At 43.5% G+C, this 7,500-nt stretch overlaps 1 non-coding gene across 1 annotated transcript in view; it reads left to right on the top strand.

Annotated features, from left to right (window-relative positions):
- Window positions 1–7,423: 7,423 nt before the first annotated feature.
- Window positions 7,424–7,500, top strand: part of LOC122070166 — a 156-nt gene continuing 79 nt past the window's right edge. Inside the window, exon 1 of the ribosomal RNA XR_006137682.1 lies at window positions 7,424–7,500. This exon is cut by the window's right edge and continues 79 nt beyond it. This is a non-coding gene — a ribosomal RNA (5.8S ribosomal RNA).

Here is a 7,500-nt window from a genome sequence, read left to right as displayed (position 1 = left end):
ACCATAGTAAGTGACCAAGAGGAGATGGTTGCCACCTTCAAGGCTCAAGTATGCAAAGGAGTTGGATAAGGTGGAAGCTTGTTTGAGATTTAAAATGTAACCGCAAGCGTACGGATCAGTGTAGCTATGGGTCGAACACAGGGAGAGCAGCCACTTTATTTTTTTATCTCTTTCAATAATGCGAAAGTGAACCGATTAATAGTTGTGATCTAATTCTAATTATCGTCCTAAACATATGTATATAAAATAACGTCCTAACCATTCGTCATCTAAGAATTTAAAGACGCAAGCCATGCAATTAAAATTAAATAAATAATTAACTGAAAATAAACAACCCACGTAATTAAAAAATAAATAAATAAATAAATAAATAAAGGAAAAAAAATGCTGAAATAAAAATAAAGTAAAAGAAAGGGGATAAAGCTAGAGAGAGACTCACAAGTAGGTTTCTCTACTTAGCCCAAGGGATGCATCATAATATGAGCTTCCCTACTTGACCAGAGAGTCACTCTTACAAGGGTTACTCTACTTGGCTTTAGGAAAAGGGAGACAATTAAAATAAAAGCAATAAATTGATGGTTCTATGGCTAGGAGGGGCAAAGCCAACACATACACTAGTCATGAACCTTGGGGGAGAGGGATAGCAATAATGTAACGACTGAAAATAAAAATCCTAAATTAAGAAAGAAAGGGTAGTCAGAAGAGGGAATTAGAGGGGGGAGAGAAGACTACTGAAGGATCCTACTTACTTGAATCAATGCTTGAACTTGAAAAAAAAAAAATTGCTCCACGGCTCGTGATCTTGTCACCTAGATCTAAGCCTAGAACTATAACTTAAAAAAATTACAACTCAATTGCATAAATCATAAACATAAAAGGGCTAAATAAAAATAAAAGAGTGCTTGCATTAATTGAAATAAAAAAAAAACTATTACAAAAGTGATTGAAGAAAAGATAAAGAAGAACTAAAACTAAAGAGAGAGCAAGAGAAAGAGAGAGCAACTAAAAAAAACTAGAAGAAGAATGAATTATCTCCCCTCCTCTTACATGAGTTGTATGTATAGGGAATGGGGAGGTAGGGTAACAAATTTCTCTTTCCAAAAAGAGAGAAACCCACAATTGGTTGTGAGATCTTTTGAGACCAAAAGTGCTAAGGTGGAGGAGAGAGAAGAGAGAAATAAATTTTGAGAAATTTCTTATAATTTGTTTGCTTATTTTCTTTCCTTTTTTTTCTAATTTATTTCTCTTCTTTTTCTCCCTCCAAGGAACGATTTTCTTCTTGCTTTATGTGATTTGGACAATCTTTTGGTGGGTGATGATGTGGAGGAGAGAGAAGATTTGGACAATCTTTATTTCTCCCCTTTTTTTCTCTTTCCTTTTTTTTCTTCTCTTCTCTACGATTTTCTTTGCTTCTAATTTGATGTGGAAATCCCTTCCATGACCTTAGTGCTTTAAGTGAATGAAAAGCAGGAAATCTTCAACAAATTCTCTAAAAAAACAACCATGAGATTTGAACTTGAGAGCTCTTGGTGAGCAAGGGAATTTTGCACACCATAGCTCACCAACTACACTAGGTAGTTGTTGTTACCAAAAACAAATCTTCAATCACTTAAGGATGTGGTCCATCGATCCTTGTTGGCATTTGGAGTATTCCTTGTACCTCTGAGACAATTGCAAACGGGCTCGTTCTACATCTCGGTTCAGTTCTGATCCATTATTCTTTTTCTGGCCTGAAAAGAATAATCATTTGTACGGATGACCAAATGAATGTGTACTTTTAATTTAACAAGTCCATCTTGCTTAGAATTTTGTCCTCTTCGCAATCATGGAAAGAAATAGGACCTCTTTACGTGTAAAATTGAAGATATAGCGTCCGATAATCCTTAAGGCCTTGAAAATATAAAACCTACAAAAAGAGAGTAAAACCCAAGGTAGCTCCATTCTAAATATGTAAAATGTATGTTTTACTACCCTAGATTTCACACATAAAGGTGCTCATCAAAGCCCGTATTAGAGTAGAAGTATGGGAAGAGTAGGAGGACAGCGGCGAGGGAAGCCACTACCGCTCATGACATGTCTAAAGGAGAGGCACTAAGGCACAAGCGTGATAAGAGGAAACGGTTCAAGCCTAGAGATAAGTGATTCCTATGTGATGAGCTACATTGGTTTAGGGATTGCCCCAGGAGGAAAGCTCTTAGTGCCCTATTAGAGGAAGAGGGCTAAGAGGAAGAGCCACCTTGCATGGGGTCCCCAATGCAGCGTGGTTCCACCAGCGCTGAGATAGGGGTCAAGGCCCTTAACTCTCAAAAGGGGTTGATGTGTGCAAAAGTGTGCATCAATGCGAATCCCACACAGGCAAAGGTAGATACAGGAGCCACACACAACCTTGCCTTGATGGAGGAGGCAAAGGAACTCGGGCCAAGGGCATCCTAAGGCTATCAACTCCAAAGAATGCCCCATATGTAATGTTGCTCGAGGGGTCGAGATAAACCTTAGGACTAAAGGAGTTCTCCAACACCATCCAGCGGCTAGGTGCTTACTGCCCTTGGACAGGAGGGCAAGACAAGGAGAATTTGGGAGCAAGCCATCCATGGCAAGAAAGAGGAAGATGCAAACGACAGAACAGAGACAACCAGACGACGTTGTAGGAGGCTCAAGTTATGTGACTACAAGAAGAACCCCAATAGGCGTTACTCCTTGCGAGAGGGAGGCTAATTTGGTTGCTGATCAAATCATCTAGAGACACAATCTATCTCCTTACGTGGAGTATTTAGTAAAGTGGAAGGGGCGACCAGAGAGCGAGACGAGATGGGAGACAACGGGCATGCTGAGATGACTCGTGAATAAAAGTACCATAAGGAGGTTGCGATGAGGGAGTCATCGACTTAGGTGGGGGAGAGTGTTATGACCTACCCAATATAGGCCCACGGGCCTAGCTCACCAAGCCCATGGACTTAGGCCGTTGCGCTAAGTAAGGTCCAAGTTCTAGAGTTTTCTACAAAGGTGTAGTAACAATAGATATTTTATTGTAGATATTTGTAGAAGATATTCATAGGAGATATTCTGGGTGAGATTTCTAGAGCTCCGCTAAGGAGGTGGGAAGCTTCTAGTTTCCTCCCCAACCGTTGGATGGAGGACATTTGTAAATATCTTAGCTATCCATTATAACTTGGGGTAGGTGTTGCCTCATTTGGCAAAGGCACTCACCAAGGACCAACCAAGAGTGTTCAACCAAGCAAGTGAGTTCTCAAGCCTTGTACTCAAGAGTTCTCTAGTGCTATACAAATTCATTGTTCTCAAACTCACTCTTATGTTCACTTCTTCTCTTCTCTAGTCCCTTAAGGAGGGTATTTAGGCTGACTTAGCGCTAATGGAAGTGCTAAGTGCCTGCGCAATTGCTTAGAAAGGTCTAAAGTAGTGACAAAGTGCTCTTGAATGGCCCAAGTGTGTGCCTACGCATGCCCCCAAGTGTTGACTACGTGTGCCTACGTGTACACAGTGAATAGCCTCACAACACCCCAAGTGTTGACTACATGTGCACAATGAATGGCCCAAGTGTTGCTAACTGTGCCTAAGCATGCCCACAACTGTTGCCTAAGTGTGCACCCAAGTGTGCCTGTGCATGCTCTTGAATGCCCCAAGTGTTGCCTTAAATTGCACTATCGTGGGCTTGTTGCTTGCAAGGGTTTTTCCATGGTCGGTTTTATGGCCTATGCTATTTGGAGAAGTGCATTGCTAAGTCGTGCCTAGGTGTGGAGGTGCTTTCATGCCTTTTTGCGGCCGGTGTTATAATACGACATTAACGTGGGTCTCTGGAGAACATAGGTTGCAAGCTTGCAGGTGGTGGTAGATCATGGGTCCCTCCCCCCTCCTTGCTTTTTAAAAAATTTCCATTCTCGTTGGTATGTTGCTTGCAACAGTTTTGTCATGCTCGGTTTTGTGGCCTTTGGTATTTGACAGAATGCATTTCTAAGTCGTGCCTAGGTGTGGAGGTGTTTGTATGCCTCATGCCGCAAGTGTTATAATGCGAAATTAACGTGGGTCTCTGGAGAACATAGGTTTGCAAGCTTGCAGGTGGAGACAGATCACGAGTCCCTCCCCCTCCCCCCCCCCCCCCACTTTTTCTTTTAAAAAGAAAATTGCATTCTCGTGGGTTTGTTGCTTGCAAGAGTTTTCTCATACTCGGTTTTGTGGCCTTTATGGTATTTGGAGAAATGCGTTTCTAAGTCGCGCCTGGGTGCGGAGGTGTTTGCATGCCTCCTGCTGCAAGTGTTATAATGCGACATTAACGTGGGTCTCTGGAGAACATAGGTTTGCAAGCTTGTAGGTGGAGATAGATCACGAGTCCCTCCCCCTTCCCCCCCCCCACACTTTTGTTTTTAAAAAGAAAATTGCATTCTTGTGGGTTTGTTGCTTGAAATAGTTTTCTCATGCTAGGTTTTGTAGCCTTATGGTATTTGGAGAAATACGTTTCTAAGTCGCGCCTGGGTGCGGAGGTGTTTGCATGCCACTTGCCGAAAGTGTTATAATACGGCATTAACGTGGGTCTCTGATGAACATAGGTCGCAAGCTTGCAAGTGGAGACAAATCACATCCCTTCCCCCCTCCCCCCTCCCCCGTCCCCTTGTTCATTTAAAAAATTTGCATTATCGTGAGTTTGTTACTTGCAAGAGCTTTCTCATACTCGGTCTTGTGGCCTTTGCTATTTGGCAAATTGCGTTTCTAAGTCATACCTAGGTGCCGAGGTGTTTGCATGGCTTCGTGCCTAGGTGCGGAGGTGTTTGCATGGCTCCTGCCGCAAGTGTTATAATACGACATTAATGCGGGTCTCTGGAGAACGTAGGTTACAAGATTGTAGGTGGAGATAGATCTCGAGTCCCTCAACCCCTGTTGATTGTTGAGATTTTCGTGCTTAGTGGGGCTATTGATTTTTTTTCTACCAAATTCTTATTGCATTGTAGTAGGTTTGGTGGTGGATTGTGTCGGTAGTGGACGCAATGCACATAAGTGGCTATTGTTTTTCTTGTGGTTGTGGGCTCTTTGCTTGTGTATTGAACCACTATGCACAGATACCCCTATGGGTCACGATGGGCCAAAAGTGTCTTTTTCAAGAGCATGAAAATTGTTCCTGTGTTGCTTAACTAGTTGGATAGAAAGATGCTGCTCTTCACTCTCATTTCATCCCTCTTGCCTGCCCTTGTGGTTGGTGTGGGGTGGCTTGGCATATGATGCATATGTCCACTTTCTTTCTGTCAGTGGTGCACATGCACTGTTTGTGCTCTAGGATGTGGGACATTTTGTGGGGCAAGGTGGATGTGTGTGTGTGTCCTCTTGAATCCTTTGGTTGCGCTAGTTGCACAAGAACAATAGACTGCCATTAATGTATGGAGCAGCATCACCCAATGCACAATTGGGGATGTGGTTCATGCAGTCTTTGGCATCGAGAAGGAAAGTTACCTGGTTGATCCTGCCAGTAGTCATATGCTTGTCTCAAAGATTAAGCCATGCATGTGTAAGTATGAACTAATTCAGACTCTGAAATTGCGAGTAGCTCATTAAATCAATTATAGTTTTTCTGATGGTATCTACTACTCGAATAACCATAGTAATTCTAGAGCTAATATGTGCACCGGACCCCGACTTTTGGAAGGGATGCATTTATTAGATAAAAGGTTGACGCGGGCTCTGCCCATTTCTCTGATGATTCATGATAACTCGACGGATCGCATGGCCTTTGTGCCGACGACGCATCATTCAAATTTCCACCCTATCAACTTTCGATGGTAGGATAGTGGCCTACTATCGTGGTGACGGGTGATGGAGAATTAGGGTTTGATTCTGGAGAGGGAGCCTGAGAAATGGCTACCACATCCAAGGAAGGCAGTAGGCGCGAAAATTACCCAATCCTGACACGGGGAGGTAGTGACAATAAATAACAATACCGGGCTCTTTGAGTCTGGGAATTGGAATGAGTACAATCTAAATCCCTTAACGAGGATCCATTGGAGGGCAAGTCTGGTGCCAGCAGTTGCGGTAATTCCAGCTCCAATAGCATATATTTAAGTTGTTGCAGTTAAAAAGCTCATAGTTGGACTTTGGGATGGGTCGATCGGTCTACCTCACAGTGTGTACCGGTCATCTCATCCCTTCTGTCGGTGATGTGCTCCTGGCCTTAATTGGCTAGGTCATGCCTTCAGTGCCATTACTTTGAAGAAATTAGAGTGCTCAAAGAAAGCCTACGCTTTGGATACATTAGCATGGGATAACATCATAGTTAGAGGTGAAATTCTTGGATTTATGAAAGACGAACCACTACGAAAGCATTTTCCAAGGATGTTTTCAATAATCAAGAATGAAAGTTGGGGGCTCGAAGACGATCAGATACCATCCTAGTCTCAACCATAAACGATGCCGACCAGGGATCGGCGGATGTTGCTTTCAGGACTCCGCCGGCACCTTATGAGAAATCAAAGTTTTTGAGTTCCGGGGGGAGTATGGTAGCAAGGCTGAAACTTAAAGGAATTGATGGAAGGGCACCACCAAGAGTGGAGCCTGTGGCTTAATTTGACTCAACACGGGGAAACTTACCAAGTCCAGACATAGTAAGGATTGATAGACTGTGAGCTCTTTCTTGATTCTATAAGTGGTGGTGCATGGCCGTTCTTAGTTGGTGGAGCGATTTGTCTGGTTAATTCCGTTAACAAACGAGACCTCATCCTACTAACTAGCTATGTGGAGGTGACCCTCCACGGCCAGCTTCTTAGAGGGACTATGGTCGTTTAGGCCACAAAAGTTTGAGGCAATAACAGGTCTGTGATGCCCTTAGATGTTTATGGCCACACACGCGCTACACTGATGTATTCAACGAGTCTATAGCCTTGGCCGATGGGCCCGGGTAATCTTTGAAAATTTCATCGTGATAGGGATAGATCATTGCAATTGTTGGTCTTCAACGAGGAATTCCTAGTAAGCGCGAGTCATCAGCTTGCGTTGACTACATCCCTGCCCTTTGTACACACCGCCCATCACTCCCACCGATTGAATGGTTTGGTGAAGTGTTCGGATCATTGCGATGTGGATGGTTTGCCGCCATCGACGTCACGAGAAGTGCACTGAACCTTATCATTTAGAGGAAGGACAAGTCGTAAAAAGGTTTCCATAGGTGAACCTGTTGAAGGATCATTGTCGATACCTACCTAGCGAGACCCGTGAACATGTTGCGTTGTGCGATCAAAAAGGGCGTGGGAGCGTGAGCTCCTTCCTTCCTGACCCTTGTAAAAGGTTGGCCTGCAATCCTTCATAGCAATTGACCCAAACACAACCACCGGCATAGTCGGCGCCAAGGAACTCGCAACGGAAAGGACATGGCATCATTACGCCTTGGTGTGGTGTGGTCATCCTAGATCTGAATCTTTATCTTAACGACTCTCGAAAACGGATATCTCGGCACTTGCATCGATGAAGAATGTAGAGAAATGTGATACATGGTGTGAATAACAG

The sequence above is a fragment of the Macadamia integrifolia genome, unplaced genomic scaffold (genome assembly GCF_013358625.1).
Source record: "Macadamia integrifolia cultivar HAES 741 unplaced genomic scaffold, SCU_Mint_v3 scaffold840, whole genome shotgun sequence".
Lineage (NCBI taxonomy): Eukaryota > Viridiplantae > Streptophyta > Magnoliopsida > Proteales > Proteaceae > Macadamia > Macadamia integrifolia.
Note: the sequence above shows the minus strand (reverse complement) of the source record. Positions and strands in the feature narration are given on the sequence as shown.